This window comes from Gopherus evgoodei, chromosome 1 (genome assembly GCF_007399415.2).
Source record: "Gopherus evgoodei ecotype Sinaloan lineage chromosome 1, rGopEvg1_v1.p, whole genome shotgun sequence".
Lineage (NCBI taxonomy): Eukaryota > Metazoa > Chordata > Testudines > Testudinidae > Gopherus > Gopherus evgoodei.
Genome location: NC_044322.1, coordinates 36,678,710 through 36,693,779, shown reverse-complemented (window position 1 = coordinate 36,693,779; position 15,070 = coordinate 36,678,710).

The following is a 15,070-nucleotide window of genomic DNA, read 5'->3' as shown; positions in this document are numbered from 1 at the left end:
TGAGGTGTTTAATATCTACAGTAAAACCTATCTTAGCAGCCGCCTCTGAAGAGAGGCCACCTCTCACAAGAGACTATTTACTGAGGCCACAGAACTTCTGCCCTATAATTTAACTGTGAAGAAACTGAAGAGCAGCCACCTGTTGTCTGACCAATGACTACATTTTCTTTCTCCCTTCAGAGGTGGGTGCTAGCCAGCTACCACCACTCTCCACTTTGTCTTCAGAGCTGGGTGGCTGGAGAGCGGTGGCTGCTGGCCTTACTTCTGCACTGTTGCTGGCGGCAGCGCTACCGTCAGAACTGGGTGCGCAGCCAGCAGTTACTGCTCTCCACTCTGCCTTCAGCCTGTTATGAACCAGAACTGGAAGTTGAACTTGAACAAACAAGAACTTGAAAGGAAGATGTGAACGTGTTGAAACGAAAGATGTACACTACTGTAAGTTACGATTTAAAGCTAAAAGAAGTCAACATGGAAGCAAAAAAAAATGCAAATCCAAAGTTTCTTACAATAGAGCAACATGTTAAAGTAATATCACAACTAGAAGCTGGTGCCAGTTGCCGTTAAATTGCCAGACATTTTGGAGTTGGAAAAACATAAATCCAAAATCTGATATGACGGAAGGCAGAAATCCTCACTGATTGAGAAAATTAAATGTGCCAAAACTGGAAATGAAGACGTCAAATTTGTATGTATAGTTGGGATTTTTTCCCCCCAATGTGCGTTAGCTACATGTACCATGGCCAGTGTCTGCTTCTCCAGCACTGCATGTTAATCTGTCTAGATGTCTTGGGAGACCTGCAACCTTTACACACAGCAGGTAATTCACCATGTGGTTCTCCTGGTCATAACAAACCCAACTATATATTTCTAATAATTGAATCCCCTTTACTATTACCTGTCTCTTCCTGATAACTGAGTTCCCTCCCCTGGAGAGTATTCTCAGTGCGAGAGGATACCATAACATCAGCTGGAAGGAAGGTCCCAACTACATGATCATTTCCTCTACTCCAGCTTGATGTTCTCCTTCCCAAAGTCTTTCATCTACCTGAATAGCACAGAGGCTGTCAGAGTAGAAGTAAGACAGTTCTACTGTGTCCCAGAAAGTTTGTCTATGTACTTCTCTGTCTGCCTTAGCTCCTCTGGTTCCACCATCACTAGAGGAGGTTTTGGAATTTATTGATAAACTCAACAAGTCACTGGGACCAGATGGCATTCACCCAAGAGTTCTGAAAGAACTCAGATATGAAGTTGCGGAACTATTAACTAAGGTTTGTAACCTGTCCTTTAAATCGGCTTCAGTACCCAATGACTGGAAGTTAGCTAATGTAACACCAATATTTAAAAAGGGCTCTAGAGATGAACCCGGCAATTACAGACCGGTAAGTCTAACATCAGTACCGAGCAAATTAGTCAAAACAATAGTTAAGAATAAAATTGTCAGACACATAGAAAAACATAAACTGTTGAGCAATAGTCAACATGGTTTCTGTAAAGGGAAATTGTGTCTTACTAATCTATTAGAGTTCTTTGAAGGGGTCAAACAAACATGTGGACAAGGGGGATCCACAGGACATAGTGTACTTAGATTTCCAGAAAGCCTTTGACAAGGTCCCTCACCAAAGGCTCTTACGTAAATTAAGCTGTCTGGGATAAAAGGAAAGGTTCTTTCATGGATTGAGAACTGGCTACAAGACAGGGAACAAAGGGTAGGAATTAATGGTAAATTCTCAGAATGGAGAGGGGTAACTAGTGTTCCCCCAGGGTCAGTCCTAGGACCAATCCTATTCAATTTATTCATAAATGATCTGGAGAAAGGGGTAAACAGTGAGTTGGCAAAGTTTGCAGATTATACTAAACTGCTCAAGATAGTTAAGACCAAAGCAGATTGTGAAGAACTTCAAAAAGATCTCACAAAACTAAGTGATTGGGCAACAAAATGCCAAATGAAATTTAATGTGGATAAATGTAAAGTAATGCACATTGAAAAAATAACCCCAACTATACATACAATATGATGGGAGCTAATTTAGCTACAACGAGTCAGGAAAATGATCTTGGCGTCATCATGGATAGTTCTCTGAAGATGTCCACGCAGTGTGCAGAGGCAGTCAAAAAAGCAAACAAGATGTTAGGAATCATTAAAAAGGGGACAGAGAATAAGACTGAGAATATATTATTGCCCTTATATAAATCCATGGTACGCCCACATCTCGAATACTGTGTACAGATGTGGTCTCCTCCCCTCAAAAAAGATATTCTAGCACTAGAAAAGGTTCAGAAAAGGGCAACTAAAATGATTAGAGGTTTGGAGAGGGTCCCATATGAGGAAAGATTAAAGAGGCTAGGCCTCTTCAGCTTGGAAAAGAGGAGACTAAGGGGGGATATGATAGAGGTATATAAAATCATGAGCGATGTAGAGAAAGTGGATAAGGAAAAGTTATTTACTTATTCCCATAATACAAGAACTAAGGGTCACCAAATGAAATTAATAGGTAGCAGATTTAAAACAAATAAAAGGAAGTTCTTCACACAGCGCAGAGTCAACATGTGGAACTCCTTACCTGAGGAGGTTGTGAAGGCTGGGACTATAACAATATTTAAAAGGGAACTGGATAAATTCATGGTGGCTAAGCCCATAAATGGTATTAGCTGGGAAGGGTAAAGAATGGTGTCCCTAGCCTCTGTTCATCAGAGGATGGAAATGGATAACAGGAAAGAGATCACTTGATCATTGCCTGTTAGCTTCACTCCCTCTGGAGCACCTGGCATTGGCCACTGTCGGTAGACAGATACTGTGCTAGATGGACCTTTGGTCTGACCCAGTACGGCTGTTCTTATGTTCATTCTGGTCTCAAGAGTCTGATTTGGTTTCTGAGGGCCATGAGCTGTTTACACCAAATATCAAATATGCACACGCATGCCACCTGCCCACAAGGCAGGTGATCATACATGCTACATTCAGTGCAATAGATGGGATAGCTCCCACTCTGCTGCTGGACTTCTGCCTACATTATTTTTACTTTTGCAACTTTTTGTTTAGTTTCTTTGGTAGGTATTTATTGGCCCAAGTTTAAAAATGTGTCTTAGGTGTATCTGGCTTTCATGCTCCTTCTCTAAGCTCCCACATTTGTGCTCCTGTTTGCTATCTCCTCTGGTTGCTTAGGTACTGGCTTTTTAAACCCCTGTTCTCTCTGAGTAATCCCGCTCCCTTGTCACGGGACCCTAAATGGATCAGGAACCAAAGGATGGTAGACTAGAGCCTAATTAGGAAGCTCTCAGCCTTTCCTATCAGGCTGCTATGCTCAGCACACAGCCCCCCAGACAGACAACACTATAAACTTCAGTCAAGCAGGCCTATGGCAAGCAGCAAGCACACAACAAACTAACAGACAACAAACTCACTCCAGAGTTATAAGGAATAGTCAGGATGGATTTGTCAAGAACAAATCATGCCAGACCAACCTAATTTCATTCTTTGACAGGATAACCTGCCTAGTGAATAAGGAGGAAGCTGTAGTCATGATATATCTTTGGTTTAGCATGGCTTTTGACACAGTCCCACATGCAAACATAAGAAAAGCCATACTGGGCCAGATGAATGAGCCATCTAGCCCAGTATCTTGTCTTCTGACGGTAACCAGATACTTCTTAGCGACTGAACAGAACAGGGCAATTTATCGAGTGATCCATCCCCTCTCATCCAGTCCCATCTTCTAACCTATGGCATTCTCATGAGCAAACTAGGGAAATGTGGTCTAGATTAAATTATTATAAGGTGAGTGTATAACTGGAAAACTAGTCAAAGAGGAGTGATCAATGGTTTGCTGTGAAACTGGGAGGGCATATCTAGTGGCATCCTGCAGGGGTTAGTTCTGGGTCCAGTAGTAGTCAATATTTTCATTACTGACCTGGATAAAGGAATGGAGAGTATGAATATAAAATTTGCAAATAATGACAACCTAGTAGAGATTGCAAGCACTTTGAATGACAGGATAAGAATTCAAAACAACCTTGACAAATTAGAGAAATGGTCTGAAATCAACAAGGTGAAATTCAATAAAAGCAAATGCAAAGTACTTCGCTTAGGAAGGGAAAATCAAATGCACAACTACAAAATATGAATAACTGACTAGGTGGTAGTTCTGCTGAAAAGGATCTGGAATTTATAGTGGATCATAAATTTAATAGTAACAATGTGATGCATTTTTCTAAAAAGGTTGATATTCTGGGGTGTATTAATAGGACTGTTGTGTGGAAGACATGGGAGGTAATTTTCCCACTCTGCTCAGCACTGATGAAACCTCAGCTGGAGTATTGTGTCCTGTTCTCAGTGCCACACTTTAGAAAAATTGGAGAGAGTCCAGAAGAGAGCTACAAAAATGATAAAAGGTTTAGCAAACCTGACCTATGAGGAAAGGTTAAAAAAACTGGGCATGTTTAGTCTTGAGAAAAGAAGACTGAGGAGGAGACAAGATAAGTCTTCAAATATGTTAAGGGCTGTTATAAAATGGATGGTCATCAATTGTTTTCCATGTTCACTAAAAGTAAGGCAAGAAGTAATGGGCTGAATCTGGAGAAAAGGAGATCTAAGTTAGATATTGGGAAAAACTTTCTAACTATAAAGATAGAAAAGTGCTGGAGTAGTCTTCCAAGGGAGATTGTAGAATTCCTGCCATTGGAGATTTTTAAGGACAGGTTGGACAAACTTCTGTCAGGGATGGTCTAGATTTTCTTGGTCCTGCCTCAGCATAAGGGGCTGGACTTGAAGACCTCTCAAGGTCCCTTCCTGCCTTACATTTCTATGGTGTTAGGCATTACCTTTGGTGTAATACCTTTACTATTGGTAAAAATTCATTGAGAAGGGAAGGAATTAGAATTTTAGTCACATTATTTTGCTGAGGATGAGCTTAGCAAACCTTTTGAAGCTAGCACTAAAATAGTTTAAAAAATAATACTTTTGTCTTTGTAGGTAGCTTCTGGTTTGGTCCTATGACAGGACCTCAGTCCCTAATGAATAGGGGTAGCCGAGACATGATGTAAACATCTTAGTGTCTGGAAATGGTTCCACCTTAGGAGATGGATACTTGCCCATTAAGTTACTTCCTCAGTCCCCTACCTGTTTCTCACCACTTTCTAAAAGACTGCTCCTACTTCCTGCCTGGTGAATGCCAGAAGAGTCCATCCTTCCCTTTCCTCTCCTTCAGAGGGAGAACCTCTGATATGCTACCTCTGTTGGCCCCATCTCCCTACATGGAGTATTTGTAGGTTTGCTGCTATTTGTTCCTCCCTCAACCCCCATGCTGCTCTATTACAAAAGGGAGGGGTTGGAAATGAGCATTTTTGGGGAGGGAAGGTGCACTAGGAGGGCTGCCCAAAGGCAGAATGGAGAGGCATGGTCATTAGCCAGTCACTGCAAGCATGTGTTCCAACACAGCCCTGCCTCTCAAAGACCAGAAACCCTCCTTGCCATAGTATCCACCACTAGCCTGAATCCCCCAAAAATTAAAGTACCCAGGTGACATCCAGATAGGGTTTAGTTATTTTGCAAAGGATTATGCTCTTACTCCATTATGAAAATAGGAAAATGGAAAATTAAATACATATATGTTGGCACACAGATTTCCATCTCACTGTTGCAATGTGGTTTAGATTCATTACCTCAGATCTCCAGACCACCATGCAGACAGAATATGTAGTATCTACTCGCACACAGAAATCTTGTCCCCAGCTAGGCGACTAGCTACTCCTGCTTTAAATGAGACCGGTCTCCAGACCAGAAGCAATGGGTTTCCAATTAGAGAAATTCTTCTTCCTCCTTAATCTGTTAGAGCAAGCTGCTCCAATCACAAGATGCATCTAAACTGTTGCTTCACCATTTAAGTGCTTGATTAGTTTTAATCTCCATTTATGTCTGGTTCTTAATATAAGGGCATCTTACTGGGCTCTATGTTGTATTCATATTTAAAAAAAAAAAACTACACTAGCATTTTCGAAGACTAGCTCAACATGCAATCTATTTTCCGGGGATGGAACTCAATTTCATCCTGCCTTATTCACCCACCACCAAGAAAACAGAAGTCATCTCTTGATGTATTATTCACTTGTTTATACTTTAAAATTAGCAGTCTGATGACACATGATTATGAAGATGAGCATAAATTTAGACTTTTGTAGATGGATGCTCAACAGAGCAGGTCAGTTTCTACTAACATCTGTCTTTTGAGTATGCTAAGTTTTATGAACTATTGCTTTGTCCTTGTGCTCTCAAAAAGTGTCTTTGTGGAGCAGGATTGTTCAGCTTTCACACTAGTCTTAATATTGAAATGGTCTGGCTTTACTGGTGATTATACAGCAGCTTGGGTAACAGCATTCACAACTGGAGCTGGTGGAGGGGAATGGTTTTCTCATCCCTGAAAATGTTCCAGGTTTCAAACATTTTCCCAGTTCAATAGCCTAGTGTTAGTGGAAGTGGGAGACTCTGGTTTAACTCCCCGATCTGGGGTGTCTCCCACACACCCAAACTACCAGCTATCCTGGAGTGGGTGTTTACTCTTGCCCTCTATCGGTTTTGACCAGAAATTCCTTTCATGATGCAACATTTCTCAAAGCTGATACAGAAGTTTTGATTTAAGTGAAAAAATCCCATCCCGTTCATGACTTACTCTTTGTTGCAGTAAGGCAGTGAGCATTTCACACGTTGTGACCATGAAAGTGTGTGCATCAAGTAAGGTGGGACCAAAGGCTGCTCTAGCCCCTAAGCTGCATTAGCAGGCTCTGGGCAGCGGAAGGGTTTCTCCACATCTTCACAGTCACATATGTGGTGACTGAAAATGTGGCATTTGGAGGAAAAATGTATCAATGGTCCTTGGGCGGAGTGTAACAACCCTCTGTGAGACAGGTCACAACAAAGCTCCGTGCACTCCCTTCAGGGCACTAGTGGAGTGGTGCAGCCAATCACACTGCCTCGGAATGGCCGTGCCGCTTTTACAAAGGCAGCATCTGCATATCCATGAAGAATGGTGCAATGTTCATCCCACATGTAATGCCATACACCTACAGACCACATACATGCACACACCTGTCATGTACCACTGCACATGCAAGATATCTGTATCTGTGGGGTGGCTGTGTGCTACTCCCTCACAAGTAGGTCCCCGCCTGCCACAAGCACATACCTCAGAAAACATGGGTCTGAAATGGGTCAGAGCTCCACAATACAAAAGCCACTGGTCAACAAACATCCGCTCATAGCTGTGCTGCCTCACTGTCTCTCCTTTTGCTTGCTGACCCCTATATCTGAGCATGGGCTGGGCTCCCCTCTGAGCAGGAGCCATTGTATACACAAGAGGTGGCTAGCTGATGCCACCACACAATACGTTATCTGTGAATGGCTATGTTTCCCTCACATGTTTCTTGGCCATTTCTAGCAGCTGACCTGTTGCCTAACCCTTCAGACACCCATTTAAGTAGATTTCTATCAGCTTGCTGCCTGGCTGCAGGACTTTTTTTGTGATTCCACATACATTACTGTCTGTCTAGCATATTTACACTATAGTGACTGGCTAATCAAAACAAACCTAGCCTCTCAAGATGTTCACAACCTTCTTGCATGACCTGAATTTTCCAGTCTCTCAGGTTTTACTATACAGAAGACTCTCTTTACTAAGGCGAGCTTTCCATGTTTTGAAGCTAATTTATTCCAGGGACAACCTCAATAAGGGAAAACATTTTCCTGGCACAACAGAAAAGGGATCAGATAGTCTCTAGTTGCCAAGTAGTTTCAGCTTTGAATTGTTTGCATTTATTGCACCTGAATTCAGTTCAAAGAAGTGTATCAGGCTTTCCTTGTGTCAACAATTTGTGAGCCTTGAAGTAATGCCAGTGAACCTTCCCCCCACCCTTTTCATGCAAACATAAGGCCATTCTAACGTGGTGGTGTCTGAGGCTAGGAGCTGGAGTATGTCACATCACAGCTGATGTCAGATTGTGATAAGTCCATAACATGGTAATTTAAAAAAAAAAAAGATGTGGCTAAATTTAAGCCCCCAACATTTAAAATGCAGCAATAAAATGGAGCTGGTAATAACTACGCATCAAAGAGTGCTGTGAGACATAATATGTGTACCGTGCTTTGGAGATGTAAAATGCTTTTGATGTTAAATAGCACTATTAGTAGCAAACAACTGCTCACTCTAAAACAGCCAGCATACTTCTAAAAACCAGGCACCTCTCCTGAAAGGAAATTGTCTCCACCGACAAATTATTCACACAAGTGACCGAGAAGTGGATTAATAAAGGAGGTTTGTAACTCAGGCAAAATTCTACATGAGCTCACTTGTAACCTTGAGAAGATGCTTTCTGCACCTGATCCCATACAAAGAGGAAGAGGCCTCCAGCACACATAATTTATTGATCCACTGAGATTTTGCACTGGTCTAATACTTTCCTCTGACTCAGCCAATTCTCAAAACTTTCAGGTTTAAGCCAAGGCATGTGTAATTTTTCTTGGTTTGAATTGACCAGATCTTGTTCCACTTACCTAATCTTTCTTCATCCTGTTATTCCCAGTGGCTCTTAAGAACGTGCGCTTGTGACTTGAATATCTGAAACTGATCTCATGGCTTGTGGCTGAAAGACTCCATGGAGAATTGCTTAACAGGCGGTCACCACATAGCAGCAACTTAAAACAAACACCACAGTCACTGAGATACTTTTCTGAGAAATAGATTTTCTTTCTTGCACATCATGCGAATAAATCCATGTCTGCTAATAACTGATTTGTTGTAGTTGGCAGTGTTGTTGTAGCCATGTTGGGCCCAGGATATTAGAGAGACAAGGTGGGGGCGCTAATATCTTTCATTAGACCAACCTCTGTTGGTGAAAAAAACAAGCTGTCAAGCTAACCCTGAGCTTGTCCTCAAGTCTGGAAAAGGTATTTGGCGTGTCATAGCTAAATACAAGTGTGGAATACATAAAGCATTAACCCATGTTTCAAGAGACCATTCCAAGTGATGTTAACAACTCATACAACAAAGGAGGATTAGTGGATTATAGATTGTTGTAATGAACCATAAATCCAGTGTCTTTATTAAGGCCATGATTTTTGGTGTCTAGCAGAGTTATGAATTTAAATTCCCAGGCACATCTTTTGAAGGTGTTGTGGAGTGTTAGGATTATTAATAATGATTGAAATTATTAATATTAATGGGACACCACCCAACAGTAATTTAACCATATGTTCCTTTATTAAATCCAAAGGCCAAATGGCATTTTATGCAGTTGCTCTTAAAAAACCTAACTAATAAGCTACGTACTACAGCTAAACAGTAACAAAACATTTATAAGCATTTGCTCAAGAGATTTATAAACAAGGTAACCCCGGGGTGCTGAGACCCATATTTGTTGGCTCCAGCGTGGGCAGGCAGGTATTAGCAATGAACCTGTTATAAGATGACTTTTTATACCCTTTAACAAACAAGTGATGTCACTGCCAAATACTGACTTCATCTAAAAACCAGTTTGAGACAGTTCACCCTTAATTCAAGTCTTATTCCAGATAAGATTTACAACCCGCTTCCTTCCCAAGGCCATTCCTCCTTATCTCTTCCCCTCCTTTCTGAGGACCAACAACTTGTTCACTGAACCTGGGTTCGCGAAGGAGATGACGTGGATATGTGGGGTGGGAAAGGGCCCTGTTGGCTCATTTTAAGACATAAGAACGGCCGTACCGGGTCAGACCAAAGGTCCATCTAGCACAGTATCGGTCTACCGACAGTGGCCAATGCCTGGTGCCCCAGAGGGAGTGAAGCTAACAGGCAATGATCAAGTGATCTCTCTCCTGCCATCCATCTCCATCCTCTGATGAACAGAGGCTAGGGACACCATTCTTTACCCTTCCCGGCTAATAGCCATTTATGGACTTAGCCACCATGAATTTATCCAGTTCCCTTTTAAACATTGTTATAGTCCTAGCCTTCACAACCTCCATGGGTAAGGAGTTCCACAAGTTGACTGTGCGCTGTGTGAAGAAGAACTTCCTTTTATTTGTTTTAAACCTGCTACCTATTAATTTCATTTGGTGACCCCTAGTTCTTGTATTATGGGAATAAGTAAATAACTTTTCCTTATCCACTTTCTCTACATCACTCATGATTTTATATACCTCTATCATATCCCCCCTTAGTCTCCTCTTTTCCAAGCTGAAGAGGCCTAGCTTATTTAATCTTTCCTCATATGGGACCCTCTCCAAACCCCTAATCATTTTAGTTGCCCTTTTCTGAACCTTTTCTAGTGCTAGAATATCTTTTTTGAGGGGAGGAGACCACATCTGTACACAGTATTCGAGATATGGGCATACCATGGATTTATATAAGGGCAATAATATATTCTCAGTCTTATTCTCTATCCCCCTTTTTAATGATTCCTAACATCTTGTTTGCTTTTTTGACTGCCTCTGCACACTGCGTGGACATCTTCAGAGAACTATCCACGATGACGCCAAGATCTTTTTCCTGACTCGTTGTAGCTAAATTAGCTCCCATCATATTGTATGTATCTGTATCCAATGTGCATTTCTTTAAATTTATCCACATTAAATTTCATTTGCCATTTTGTTGCCCAATCACTTAGTTTTGTGAGATCTTTTTGAAGTTCTTCACTATCTGCTTTGGTCTTAACTATCTTGAGCTGTTTAGTATCATCTACAAACTTTGCCACCTCACTGTTTTCCCCTTTCTCCAGATCATTTATGAATAAATTGAATAGGATTGGTCCTAGGACTGACCCTTGGGGAACACCACTAGTTACCCCTCTCCAATCTGAGAATTTACCATTAATTCCTACCCTTTGTTCCCTGTCTTTTAGCCAGTTCTCAATCCATGAAAGAACCTTCCCTTTTATCCCATGACAGCTTAATTTACGTAAGAGCCTTTGGTGAGGGACCTTGTCAAAGGCTTTCTGGAAATCTAAGTACACTATGTCCACTGGATCCCCCTTGTCCACATGTTTGTTTGACCCCTTCAAAGAACTCTAATAGATTAGTAAGACACGATTTCCCTTTACAGAAACCATGTTGACTATTGCTCAACAGTTTATGTTTTTCTATGTGTCTGACAATTTTATTCTTAACTATTGTTTCGACTAATTTGCTTGGTACCGATGTTAGACTTACCGGTCTGTAATTGCCGGGATCACCTCTAGAGCCCTTTTTAAATATTGGCGTTACATTAGCTAACTTCCAGTCATTGGGTACCGAAGCCGATTTAAAGGACAGGTTACAAACCTTAGTTAATAGTTCCGCAACTTCATATTTGAGTTCTTTCAGAGTGAATGCCATCTGGTCCCGGTGACTTGTTAATGTTGAGTTTATCAATTAATTCCAGAACCACCTCTAGTGACACTTCAATCTGTGACAGTTCCTCAGATTTGTCACCTACAAAAGCCAATTCAGGTTTGGGAATCTCCCTAACATCCTCAGTCATGAAGACTGAAGCAAAGAATCCATTTAGTTTCTCCGCAATGACTTTATCGTCTTTAAGCGCACCTTTTGTATTTCAATTGTCAAGGGGCCCCACTGGTTGTTTAGCAGGCTTCCTGCTTCTGATATACTTAAAAAACATTTTGTTATTACCTTCTTCAAACTCCTCTTTGGCTTTTCTTATTACACTCTTGCACTTAAGCTGGCAATGTTTGTGCTCCTTTCTATTTGCCTCACTAGGATTTGACTTCCACTTTTAAAGGAACTCTTTTTATCTCTCACTGCTTCTTTTACATGATTGTTAAGCCACAATGGCTCTTTTTTAGTTCTTTTACTGTGTTTCTTAATTTGGGGTGTACGTTGAAGTTGGGCCTCTATTATGGTGTCTTTAAAAAGGGCCCATGCAACTTGCAGGGATTTCACTTTAGTCACTGTACCTTTTAACTTTTGTTTAACTAACCCCCTCATTTTTGTATAGTTCCCCCTTTTGAAATTAAATGCCACAGTGTTGGGCTGTTGAGGTGTTCTTCCCACCACAGGGATGTTGAATGTTATTGACAGATTCTTTGTTTGATTTTAAACCATTTGCAGTCACCCCTATCGGTCAGAGGCCTTCTTTTTAGGAACTTCCTTTTATTTCATTAGTTATTCTTTGAACCAGTTATCCTCCCTACTTCATTCCTTTTGGCCTTATCACTTAGTATTTTTGAGGCCTTCTACTTGCTAGTCAGGACCTTTCTTTACAACACATATATATTTCCTTAACCAATAAACTAATTTTAATTTTATATTTATTCTACATGCAGGTTTCCTTTGAGGATGAGGACTGAGAGGTCAGATATGGAGTGATCACTTTGTGAAACATAGTCACCTATAGGTCAGATGGTGTTTTTGTCTTTTAGCATTTTTCTGCATGTGTTCATCTGAGAGTGTAGTGATTGTCTGGTTTCACCCACATAGTTGTTATTGGGGCCTTTAGTGCACTGGAGGCAGTACACCACATATTTTGATAGGCATGTGTAGGACCCATGGATCTTGAATGGTGTATTGTGGAGGGTGTTGATCATGGTAATAATGGAGATATATCTACAGGCTTTCCAGCTGTTGTTCTGGCAGGAGCTGGTGTCACTTTGAGTTGATGTATCCTGCTTGCTTTTGATGATGAACTTGATGAAGTTGGGGAGTTGTTTGAAGGCCAGAAAAGGAAGTTCAGGAAAGATTTCTTTCAGGATATGGCTCCCATCAACTATGGATTGTAATTGTTTAATGCTAGAATGATTGATTGGCCAATAAAAGATACTACCTCACCCATCTTTTCTATCTGGTTAGTGGTAGGCATTCCGAATATTGTGCCCAGACAAGGTCTGGACAAAAGAATGCTTGTGGTGGAGATTGTCTCAGAACCCTGTGATTTGGATATGGTGCTGATGAGCTCCTACACTTTAGCTGACAAATATCCTTTTTTGGGTGGTTATCAAATGCTATCTTTTGTTACAATTTTGTAACAGTGGAAAATGACTACACACAGGGTTGAATCAAAAGGCTCAGCTTCAGCCTCAGTGAAAAAAGAAACAATGTCATAAAGAAATTTAGCACAAGACTAACAACTGCAAGCTCTATAAACTGCAAAATTTAGGGCAGTGGTTAGTGAAGAAATACATGTATGTAAAATGCTGAAATTACAGCATAAACTAAACAAAAATCCTGAAGACGCCTTTGACCAAGGGAATAGGATAGTCTGTACCTGTTAAACAAGTGTATTGGATATTACTTTATTAGAGCCTGTTAAATATTTTAATCTTATATCATGAAGGGATTTTGTTCCTACCTAATGCATTACAGCATTATTGAGTTTTAAATGCTCTAGAGGATGTATAATGTTCTAGAGGATTAACTGCAATACAAAAATGTTGGTTTTCTGTACCAAGGTATAAAAGGTATGGTGACCATTATTAAGGATCCCTAGCCTCTGTTTGCCTGAAGCTGGGAATGGGCAACAGGGGATGGATCACTTGATGATTACCTGGCATTGGCCACTGTCAGAAGACAGGATACTGGGCTAGATGGACCTTTGGTCTGACCCAGTGTGGCCGCTCTTATGATCCAATTCAGTCATGGCAGTCACAGAGTCCGTGACTTCAGCGGACTTCTGTGGCTTCTTCGGCTTCAGCCCGCCACAGTGGCAGAACTGGAGCAGCTGTGAGCCCCTCCTCCCCCCAAGTAGTGGCAGGGCCAGAATAGTGGCCCAGGAACAGAGCATTCCCAGCAGTCAGCCCCCACCACAGGAGCAGTGGCCTGGGGCTGCTGGATTTGCAGCTGGTGCAGCCCGAGCAGCAGCCTAGGGCCGGGTCAGCCTCCAGGGTCAAAGCAGTGGCCACCAGGGCTGGAGTAGCAATGGCCTGGGGTCAGAGGAGCCCCAGAAGCAATGGCCAGGGCTGGACCAGGGGCTGGTCATCAGTCCCTGATGGGGCTCCAACTGTTAGTTTCCCTCCCCCCCATGGTATTTTTAATAAAAGTCCTGAACAGGTTGTGGGCTTCGGTGAATTTTTGTTTATTGTCCATGACCTGTCCATGATTTTTACTAAAATACTTGTGACACAATCTTAACCTTAAACATTATACACTAAAGGACAAAAAGCGACATGTAATGTAGTGTGACTGATTTTTAATTCTCTGCTTATTCAGCTTGTTAAATTCTGCTTTGCTCATGCTCTTTCCTATGCCCCACTACTACCCCAGGTACTGTGGGAATACAAGAAAAGGAATGTTGGTCTGGATAGTGTCTTGCTTTCTTGGAGGCACTGGAAACTCTGTCTAATATAAAGAACACCTGCATGCACCAAGTATAATTTTGAGGTTGTTGATGCAGCAAACATATTACCAAGTACATTCATCCTCAGCCCTTCTGTAATGGAGATGCACAGTCAGGAGCCTCCTCCTGAAAAAGCTCTGTCTTACTCTCCCTGCTGAGAGTGCCATTGTCACTGGTGAGTGCAGCTTCCTTGGGTGGCTGTGGTCACACAGTGTGTGTCTGTGCTACAGAAGTCATTTGGCTGAGTCAGCCTGAGTCATGGCCCCTTGAGAGGGAGACATACAGTCTTTCAAACAGCTAGGATGTCTTAGCAACATATGGATACCACCAACTAAAGCATCAGACCTCTGCAAAACTATGAGATCTTACTGCCCTCCAGTGACTGTAGCCTGCTGGGGATATAAGACCAAATGCTACTACATACACAGGTGCCAAAACTAGAGATGTTGGGGGGTGCTGCCACACGCCCTGGCTTGAAGTGGTGTCCATCATCTAAAGGGTTTACAATTTGGTTTAATGGTTCTCAGCAACCCCATTATACAAATTGTTCCAGAGCCCCTAACTACATAATCATAAATTTTTCGTGGGTTGTTAGCCAGTCATTGATAATGCACAGGAAAGACAATATCACACATTGTACAAATACCTGAATTTCATTAGTTCTCTTTACTTTTGACTTTCCCTCAGTGGGATTTATTGTCAACATGAGAAGGCTTGCAATGTTACAAGATACAGCTGTCATGACGAACAATTAAGAGGCTGACAAGGAATAGGGTATAATG